This window comes from Chamaea fasciata, unplaced genomic scaffold, assembly GCF_029207755.1.
Source record: "Chamaea fasciata isolate MVZ Bird 193981 ecotype frontalis unplaced genomic scaffold, bChaFas1.0.hap1 SCAF_5, whole genome shotgun sequence".
Taxonomy (NCBI): Eukaryota; Metazoa; Chordata; class Aves; order Passeriformes; family Sylviidae; genus Chamaea; species Chamaea fasciata.
Genome location: NW_027094090.1, coordinates 47876727 through 47887450, shown reverse-complemented (window position 1 = coordinate 47887450; position 10724 = coordinate 47876727). Strand labels below are relative to the sequence as shown.

The following is a 10724-nucleotide window of genomic DNA, read 5'->3' as shown; positions in this document are numbered from 1 at the left end:
AAGAGGTTGTTGCATTGAGGGACTCTAAAGGCACCTGTGGGAAGAGCCAGGAGAGGAAGGAATATGTGCAGACTGGCATGGATGTGGAGGTTGGAGGATTGCTGCCTATAGTTACTACAGAGAACAGGAGTGTGCAGAGTGAGAGAAGTTGGGAGAAAGGAAGAGAAAGAAAATCCTTAGAGTCAGGCAGACTGTCAGACAGGCGGACATAGAGAGTGCAAGATCTGTGAGTGCCTGTCTAAGGAGAGAGAGGAAACTTCCTAAGAGGAAGGAGCAAGCATTAAATGAGAGAGAGTTGAAGTAAGACATATCCTGAAAAAGCAGGCACACCTTGAGAAGAGGAAGAAGGGGAATATTACCTCCTCAAAACCAACAATACTTTAGAGATGTATTGCAGCAGATGTGTGCGTTGCACCTGGATGGCTTTTTTTTTCTTTTTTATCTCCACTCTGGCTGCCTGCTGGCAGCAGCATCACCCTAACTGTCTGTCATCGGGGCTATCAGTCAGATCTCCTTGTGTGACAGGGTGGTCAGACTATTTCAGGGATTCAGATGCTCTTCACTTTCAGACAATATCCAGGTAGAAAATGAGCACTGTAACTCTTAGTTACATGAAAAAGCACTATTTAACTCAAATTTGTAGCCAAACTTGAAAAATTCAAGAGGATATTGTTATTTCTGCTTATTGTTATTCCAACCTCAAACCAAGTGCGTATGTCTATCAGCATATAGCATTATATTCACACATGTAAACTGAAGAATATTCCATTACAATGGACTTATATCAAAGACTTTTGAAACAGGTAATATTCTCGCTATACCAGTTGGCTGGGTTAGTATTGTGGGATCCAATTTTTAAATTTATTTTTGTTTTTTTTTTTTCATTCTCTTTCCACCATTACATAATTCTACAAGCATATGCTAATGTTTCTATTTTTTTTTCTTCTTCTTTTTCTTGGAGAGCTAACAAATGCAATCCACTTTGCAAGTAGAGCTTGCAAACACTTTGATTGTTCTGGACTCAGAGGCTTGGCAGCTTTCTCCTCTGAAAGCTCAGAGACCTTTCAAGATCCCACACTGGGATTCTCACAGAACTGGCATTAGAAACTGTATGTAGCTACAATTTTTTTTTTTTTTTAATAAGAAACTGTTTGGTTTATAAAACTGAAACCTTCTTGAACCTAATACATAAACCAGAACCTTTTAGTTGGGTGTGTCTAAGTAATATACCCTTAAAATATTGCAATGAAAATAAAGAGATAGAAGGAAAAAAAAGACAGAGAGGAATTCCAACAGTCGGCAAAAATAGCTTTATTACCTATTAAGATCCTTTACGAAATAGAGAATCTTAAACATACTTTGATGCTTAAATACCCATTATCATTGGAGTGAGAGCTACACTTTACGTGTTTATGATTTAGCTGAGATCAAACTCCCTGATTCACTGTTGGTGGTTAGATTCCTTCCTTTTTTACTTATAGAATTTCTTCCCACAACTTGCTAGGAAAATAACTACCGGGTACTTATGGGTACTTAAGCAAAGCAAAAGAAGTGGCCAAAGTCGGGAGAGGAGGGTAGCATCTGGCTACACCTCTTTTGTCTCTGGGAGTTTCTCTCCCACGGGGGAGATGCCATGAGATTTTGGGGGCAGGAAGAAGGACGGGGCTGGGGGCAGCTACTATCGCTCTCGGCATCGGAAGGAGCACAGTCAAGCTGTTGCTTACTGGGGGAAAATTCACTGTCATCACTGAAGTCCAGTCCTAGGGGCCACCCACCATCTGCTCCTGTGACCAGGAATTCTGAGCTCGCCTTCTCCTGCCCTGCTGGAGCTGGGCCGCCGCTGTCCCGCCCCCGCCGCTCCTTGGGCGCTGCTCTGGGTCTTTGTGCGCTGTAGCCCCGCACCCCCTGCCCTGCCGGGACGTCCCGCAGTTCCAGCTACCGCCGCCGAGCTTCTGGTACGGCTCATCCAGCAGCCCGGGATTTCTGCTCATCCCTGCCCTTCCAGCTTGGTGCTCCCCAGAGTCCTGCAGGGACACCGGGATCACACTGCCCCAGGGTTTTGTGAAGCAAAGTCTCTCCTCCATCCCTCCCCGTCTCGGCCGAGAAGGCCCTCACGAAGTTCCTGGTTCTGGTTTGTTGTTAATGCCATAGTTATTCTTATTTGTTTGCCGTGTTATACGTACTCTTAAAGAACTGTTATCCTATCTCTTATATCCTTGTCTGAGAGCCCCTTAATTCCAAAATTGTAATCATTCAGAGGAAGGGGGTTTGCGTTCTCCATTCCAAGGGAGGCTCCTGCCCTCCCTAGCAGACACCTGTCTTTCAAACTAAGACATTCACTTAGAATTGAATATATTTTATTTCCCTGCAAACAACTGAAAATCCAGAATCACTCTTCAACTTCAGTCTGAGAGTAGCTCAAAAGGAACTTGAAAAAGTTATGAGAGGAGAACAGACCTCAAATGAAAAGCATGAATGTAATTCACTTGCATTTCAATGTTCAAATGCAGAAAAAAATCCCTACATTTTAAGTATCACTGCAGGGACTGATTAATCAACAACATCTCAAAGCAGGCGTGGGCTTGAGTTAACACGCTTGGATACTGATGCACTCAGGAGAGGACATGTGTTTAGAGCAGTCAGAAGTACAGGGGAAGGTTTCAAGCCCTCTTGATGTACATGGGCAGGCAAGCCCTGCTTCGTAAAGCAACAATTCTCATGTTTGCAATAGGATGAGTGTTCTCCTCAGGCTTCAAGGGAGAGACGGCTCTCTGAAATGAAGCTGTGCTTGGTACTAGAAGCAGGTAACCTGGGCAAATCCCCCATATCCTGGTGGGCAGCATGACCCACAAGCAGTGGTACACTTCAGTCATCATGCTTGACCTCAGTTGTCAAAGTCTGAGAAAGATACCAAGGAAATCTCAGGGCTCTGTTGTGATTACCCACTACATTGTGAGGAAGGATGAGCACTGGAAATGGAGCAACAAGTAGCCAAAGGGGTTAATAGGAGAGGGACAGTGATAGGAGTTTAAATACTGGCAGTACTCCTTTGCTTTGAGGCAGGGATTCTGGCTTGGATGGCACAATTGCTGATCCCAGCAGGTCTGTGATCAGGGATATTAAGCTGGCTGAGCTCTTTTATCATGCTGAAGTGAGGAATCAAAAGGTTAAAAGATGAAAAAATATTGTGGAATAATGAGATAAATATGTTGGTCTGCTGCCTGCAGACGAAGAGACTGTCCAGTGAATCACTGAGCCTACCCTGCTCCAAAGGCAAAATGTGATGTAATTTTCTGACAGCACTTCATATTATTGTAATTATTAGTAACAATGACAAAGCTAATATGTTGATATTGTTATTCTCTGCATTTAGGAAAGAGTTTCCATCCAAGGATGTGAGAAAGTTCTCCCCGTTTGTCCATGAGTGTTCTACCCTCTGCTTTTCAGTGCAACTCTGCGAAAGAGCAGAACACATATTTAAATTGGCTGGGGATCTGGTTCCTGTTACAGATGACCCCACAAATGTTTTCAGCTAGGAACCTCATTACTGAATATCCATTTGCTGTCTACAGTTCCACCTAAGAGAGGGAAGATTGCTCATTTCCTGTGTCCCTGAGGTACGAGAATCTATTTCAAAGATTATTATTAATCTGCTGTTTACTGTGATAATAAATTACAGTAGACCCTCAGGAATGCAGGGACCAAAGCTACAAAGAAACTGGTCTGTGAGGGGCCCTGCAAATAGAACATGTGGGTATTGTGATTCATTTGGACACCTGATGTTTAAAAAAGCTGGAGCTCAAGTAGGGTGGATTTTCAGTATAAGATATAGGTGGAGTTTATTACCACCCTACTTTTAACAAATAGAGAAATATTGAAGTATCCCAGCTATGGGGTATTGAAACAAGTGGGAGACGGAAAGGATAAAGAATGGACAATCTCTTCAGGAAGTTCTCCAATTAGCTTGGAAGCCCACTGTCTCCTTGAAGCTGGCAGCATTTTCAAATCATTTTCAATTAGACACATAGGTGTCTGGTAAGTCCTTTCCCATCAGGGAAGATTAAAAAGGCATCTGCAGGGCATAGTCATTCAAAGAAAGAAGGAAATAAAAGCTGTAAAGGCTGTCACATTTATCTGGAAAAGCTGAGAGGTGGAGGAAGTATGGCGTCAATGCAAATAGTTTCAAGAAGATCCATGAAGACCTTTTCATCATGAGCTCTGGTGTTATCATCAGACCATCTTAAAGATCTTTATTTTGGCAGCTCTGAGTTAGCGGGAAGAAAAGGTGTATGCATGTGTGAGATAGGAAGAAGGTAATTTATTTTTCCTTTAAATGAATACTCCAATTAGACAAAGAATACTAAATACAAATTACATCCTGACAGATGGAAAGTAATGTTTTTGAAGTATCATGACATTTTCCATTAGTATGGCTATATTCATACTGATACTTTACATAGTGGAAAAATAAATGCAGTTGCAATTAAAATTCACTAGTGATCAAATGTAAGAAAGGCACGAAGTGAAAGGAATTATTTATTTACTGCTTTATCTGCTACAGCTTCTGGTAGGTTTTGAGGTGACTGAATTCTTCCTGGATGGTCAGGAGATGAAGGTTATATTATATTAAACAAGAAATTTAATGTCCTCATATTTTGCAGTGAGATCTTAGGCTTTTGGTGCATGTACCTGAACAAGAGAATAATTCAGATTTTCTGGATGTGCCTGCTTCTCGCACGAGCCCTCCATCACTGTGACTACAGATGACTGAAATCATCACTAAACTCCATGAACTTGGCAATGCAGTTTTTCTGTTTGCTATGTGCAGTATGTGCGTAATGGATATTTTCAGCCAATTTCTAGCAGAACAGTTGTTCATGACTTTTTTTTTTTTTAATTAAAATGCCAGATTCAACACTGAGGGACTAATTTATTAGGACAGAATAACAAATCAGCATGAGTAAGCTCTGGAAAGACTGATCTATCCTCTTATGTTTAGAGATAGTACTTGCCCAGGAGGGCATGTAGGTTAGGGTTGAGTTCCCTGGCTTGGGAATGATGGTAAACTTGAAAGAAAACACAGAGTTAGGTGAGTGTTTACATTAGTTCATTTACATGTCCTGTTGACTCTGCAGCTTTGCTCAGGAGGAACTGACCCCACAACTTCAGGGCAAGATGGAGATAGTACATGGGGGGTGAGGTTACCTTTCAGGCTCCGTCACTGGGCAGCACCTAAGATATTGCCACTGGTTAGTGGATCAGATCAAAAATAACATTTCTTTTATTCTGGCCACTATGAGACACTTGATAAATTGTTTAATGGTTGTTTACCTTGTTTCTCCCAAACACAAAGTAGGGGTGCAGTGATTTTCACACTTCGTAGTACCTCCTCCTGACACTTCTAGAACAATTGTAGCTATAAGGTGCTATCCCAACATGGCTACATAGGAAGCAAAGCTACTTCCCCAGCTGCTGCTGGTTGATGAAGCATCTCAGTACCACTTTGTTGCTTGAAAAGGAAGTAAAGTTGATACTGGTGAAAAAGTCCCTGTGCTTCTGCAAAACCTATTCTGAACAACTTGAACAACATTTTAAATAAAAACATAACCAAAGAGAAATTTGGTGTTGTGGTGACAGATGGGAAGTGGAGAAAGAGAAGAAAAAAGAAATAAAGCATTTAGCAAGACTTTTTGTCTCCACAGAGAGAGGGGGAAGTCAAGATCCTACAACAGCCATCATGGTGACTCTTCCCCTTTTCCTCCTCTTCATCCTTTTGCCCTGCAGTAAATCTCAGGAGGACTTTCTGGACCAGCATCAGAAATGGAACTACAGAGAAGGCGGTACGAGGTCACAGTGGTGGTTCAGCATGGGAGGCGTTCAGTAACTCAGAGATGCAGATTCACTTATTTTGTCCTTGGAGTGATATAGACAATGCTCATACATGACTGCTTTCTTGATTCCTGGATAGCTGCTGACACTTCTGGAGAAAAAAATGGTTTTAGAAATAATAGGCTGGGGTATCCAGTGGCAGCAGAAAACCTGGGCACCTGGAGGCAGAGAATTATACTGTGAGGGAGAGTTACCTGCTTTTTAATTTAGATCCTCCACATGTTTAATATTTGGCATTTCTTTGCAACTGAGTTGTGATGGGGAATGGAATCAAACTTGGAGCACTGGCTTGTATTTTCTTGTGCTGACACATTTGTTTTCCTCTCTTCCATGGACATCCTGCTAACCTAGCTGATAAGGTCAACATAGAAGGTGTTTACAGCATTACTCAAACCCTTGAGAAATGGGGAAACGACATCTTCTGGCAAATGAAGCATACCCTGCTGAACAACCCAAATGCTCTCCTACCTGAGTTCTCCAGGTAATTCCTCTCATCTGGAGGTGGGATTCAGTCCTCTCCTGGGTGTCCTTCCTTGAGTAGAATTCATCTTCTTAAAGGAATTTTCATATTTCTCAGCTGGGGGGAAATAATACACACTGTCTCAGTACCTGTTGTGCTACCAGCTTGGATTAGTAAAAAATACTCTGCTAACTATTCATTGTGAAACACTCTCAACTGCCATCACTGTATTACAAGAATCTTCCTAAAGAAAATGCCCTTGGCATCTCACATTCATGAGAAGAACCTGGAAAAAAATGAATTGTTCTACAAATCCACACATGGGCTTGGTCACAGGTCAGAGAAAAGAAGCTGGTCTGTGATGGTTTTTTTATTTCAGACTTTAACACCTAGATCAGAGAAAGCTATTCACCAATTCATGTCATCATATTCCCCCTTTGCATTGCGGGAGATATTAACTGTTGAATAAACTCACAAAAATTACTTCAATCTCATATTTCCAGAAAGAGAGTAGGCAAGGCAGAGAAAGAAAGAGAAGAAAAGGGAATATTGGGAATTACTAGGAACCCAGTATCACTTAAATCTGAATTGTTTATAAAGTAAATGAAGTGGCTGTCTTCCATAACTAATTGTTCTCTTTAGGAGCAAGAGAAAAAAAAAATGTTTGCAAATGTTACACATTGAACCAGTTGAAGAGGAAAGGCTAGAACAATAGAAAAGGCATTGGGCAGGTGGTCACACGGTATCTGTGCAAAGCAGGGTTTCAGAAGGTTACTTCATAGATTATACATTGACCTTTGGCATCAAGTGGATTTCTCCCTCACTGCATGGTGGCTGTTGTTACTAGCACAGAATTCATCACAATTTTCACACCAATAGTGCTGAAATTCATTGGTGCCTCAGATTATCTGGGGTGATATTAAGTCTTGTATTTGGAATGTTCTAACTTTAGTACAGGAAGATGTGATGAGACTATCCAACCATATATCCTGTACTGGGCTTTGAATTACGAGTTTGCTGGCAAGGACACAGACTGGTTTATTAGAAATGTTGAGGACTAACAGTACTCCATGGGAATCACTGGCCTAGCCTCCATGTGTACTCTTAGTTAATTATTACTAATTAAAATATGATAGTGGAAAGACCATGTTACTCATGCTGGTCCTGAAGCTTACGCTTTCCAGGGTTCAGATGGGCCGCTTAGATGAACTTCCATCGTCAAAGAGCAGGGTAGCTTTGAAGCATGTTTTAATGGTTGCCTGCAACTCTTCCATCATCAAGGGCCCTTACCCAGCTAGAAACAAAGGTCAGGGTAAATTACTTTGGTAAAGTAGCAAAGGTCATGGCAAATTAGTTGCTCAAAAACACTCCCTAAACTGAGCTTTTCTTCTATATTACTCTCTTTGTAGTCTCCGCCCTGTCTCTGCAGCTGTGGACAACCTTGTGAGGGAAGTCCAGTCGATAAGAAAAAGGCTGGAAGAACTGAACGAACGTCTCAATGTCATCAGCAAAAGTGTCCTTCCCCTTCGACTGAATGCTCTGCAGAGCCAGAGGCGTGGAAATACTCAGCTGCGGAGACTCCCGACACATAGCAGAAGGTTATATGCTCGTAGGAGACCTCAGAGCACTTAATTCCCTACCAGAAAAAAAGGGGAAATTTTTATTGTTTTTTTCATCTGCTTTAGCCTTTCTCAATGGGACATTGCTGGAGAGAAAAAAAGTAAAGCACACACAAAAGTCAGCTTTGCTAAGGAGACCAGAACTTCTGCATTTTGTTGAGCCTTCCAAACCTAGGTCAGTAGGTGGAACCGGAACCTGTTCTTTAATGATGGCTGTTTTGTGTCCCAAGCAAAAAATGGTTGACAAGCTCAATCTACTTGAGTGTGAATACCTTTAGTCTATACAAGCATTCTTTCCGCTTACCAGAGGAAGGTCCTTCTATAAAGATCAGGTAAATTTCTCTCTCTGCCGTATTTTTAAAGTATTCAATCTGAAACCACTGGGGTATTTGAACTTCAAAAGTGCTGAACAACTGATGAATGCAAAGAGATGGATTAGTGCTTGGCACTTCCAGCTGCACAGGGAGAGGAAGTTATGTTTCAAAATATAGCCTTAACCTATTGTCCATGTTCATATGTTCAGAGGGTGGGTAGGGCTGGATAACCTTGGTCTGTACATCATGCTTCAACACTGAAGATGTAGCAATTGCTATGGACCAAATTTGAACATCCACCTTCTGCAAAGAGTGTTTTTCTAGCTACCTGGAACTGTGCATTCAGGAAGGTGTTATTCAGTACATATGTTCAGAATTCCCAGCACTCTGAAATACATGGAACTGATTTTTGCCAAGACCCATGGAAACCAGAGGATTTTTTTATTATTATTTTTCTTTCAAAACTATTTAAATACCTAATGGCAAAGATAGGTGTCTGGAAGGATTTTCCAAAATAGCTTAAGAGACTCTTCAGTCCCCAAAATCACAGATAATTCAATTGGTGTCTAGTTCACAGAGTTCACATTTTCTCCACATGCTAGCACTGACCTCCAGACATTTTCCAACATCCTTTAGCACAGTTAATATCTGTAGAAAATTAATAACCACACTCTCCAAAGACTTTGGTCCCTCGGAGATTTCTCAGAATACCCTGCCTTCAGCTTATCTTTGCCTGTGTCTTCCTGACAATAAAGCTGGTGATAAAAAAGAGTGCATGAATCAAATTATACATTGAATGGAGGACAGAATGGGCTTGCCCTTCAGGTCTTAAAGATAAATCCAATACAGAGGTTTCCATTTAGCATTGCAGTCAACTGTGTATATGAAATGTGTTGAAACATAAGAAAGAGAGCCAGAGAGGAAAAGAAACAGGTTGTCTTTAAGGTCTGGATGAAGCAATTTATGAGAACACAAATAAAGAATGGATTATGCCTAAATGATTGTGAGAGTGTCTGGGATGACAGTTGTTTTGAAAACACTCCAGTCACAGTGAGGATGCAGACTAGTTATTTAAGGGTTCCCAAAGCCTGAGTTTATGGAAAGAAATTCAGTGACACTGCAATAACCTCCAAAAGGAAAGGGGGGAAAAACTAGTTTCATATTAAATCTTTCAGAATGGACCAGAAGAATTAACACAGTAAGAACTTTAGCTACAACCTGGGGGTTAGTTGAATGGAGGTGGTATGAGCAGTGTATGAGAAAATCTGATAATTTTTTCCCGGAGGTAAATTCTCTGAGTTCAGGTTTTCAGAAAATAACAAAACTAACTTGGATCTCTTTGGCTTTTGCTTGGGAATTTGAAACACTGCTTAGCTAGGAAACGGAAAAATCAAGACTCTGAAAAGGCTGATAAAAGAATACAATTGTGCCTTTGTTGAAGTTGTCATCATAATTTCTCAGGAAATGTAGAGCATGTTGATCCCAGAATATATTTACATAAATTACAAAGAATAACAGGAGAGAAAGGCCCCTAACTTCTTGTTATTCTGCATTCAGAGTTTCTAGGCTGTGCTGTATGAACAGCTGCATCCTTGCACAGACTGCTGATCCCTCCAAGGGATGGTTAGCTTGGGGCTGTAGGGACTGCTGGTTATTCTGGTCTGTCTGGAGGAAGAGTACAACATAAATGTTAGCTCTTATGGTTGTATTTTAGACATAAGCATTTTATCAGGCAACGTAAAGTTGTATAAATTGAGGACTACTTGAAACAGAAAGATGAGACTTCCCTAAGTCCTTCAAGTTACAGATGGCTGGTAGTGGGAGGCCGGACCAGATCACTGCATACTTTTACTTTATACCTAGATGCTCACCACCAGCTTCTGCCAGAGACAGAGCACAGGGCAAGATGGACCCCCAGTCTAACCCAGTCCATGTATTCCCATGCTGATACGTGCAAGTTTGTAGCCTTGGCAAAACCTCCTCAGCACAATGGAGGAAGTCACCATTTGCTTTAAAAGAGAACAATGTATATTACATTCTGTGATTTTTTGCATAATAGTGAATAAACCAAGTAATATAAAGGGTTAATAATTTCCTAGACTGTGACCTTGTCACCAGTGATAGCAGCCTGCCATGCACACTGTGAAAGCCCATGCCAGGCTCCAGCCCCGCTCCCTGACTTGAACATAGCCTGTTTGCTCAGATGATAACAGCCAGCTTCTTTAACCTCTTTGCCTTTGCATGACACTCTCTCTAGATGGAAAAGTTTTAGTGTCCTATTTCTTTTATAATTTTATTTTTTGCCCTTTAAGAGTGTAGAAAGGTTATGTGCCAGCCTAATTCGTCACTATTCACCTTCTATTTGAGGAGGCAGCAGTCCAGCTGAGCAACTTGAGACGCCTCTATCCCATCTGCCTGGGGAAGCTGGCCTGACCCATGGGA

At 41.4% G+C, this 10724-nt stretch overlaps 1 long non-coding RNA gene across 1 annotated transcript; it reads left to right on the top strand.

Annotated features, from left to right (window-relative positions):
- The first annotated feature begins 5406 nt into the window (after nucleotides 1–5406).
- LOC136289598 (uncharacterized) lies at nucleotides 5407–10357 on the top strand. The gene is made up of 3 exons (XR_010720816.1): nucleotides 5407–5840; nucleotides 6241–6370; nucleotides 7759–10357. It is a non-coding gene; the product is annotated as an uncharacterized lncRNA (long non-coding RNA).
- Nucleotides 10358–10724: the final 367 nt, after the last annotated feature.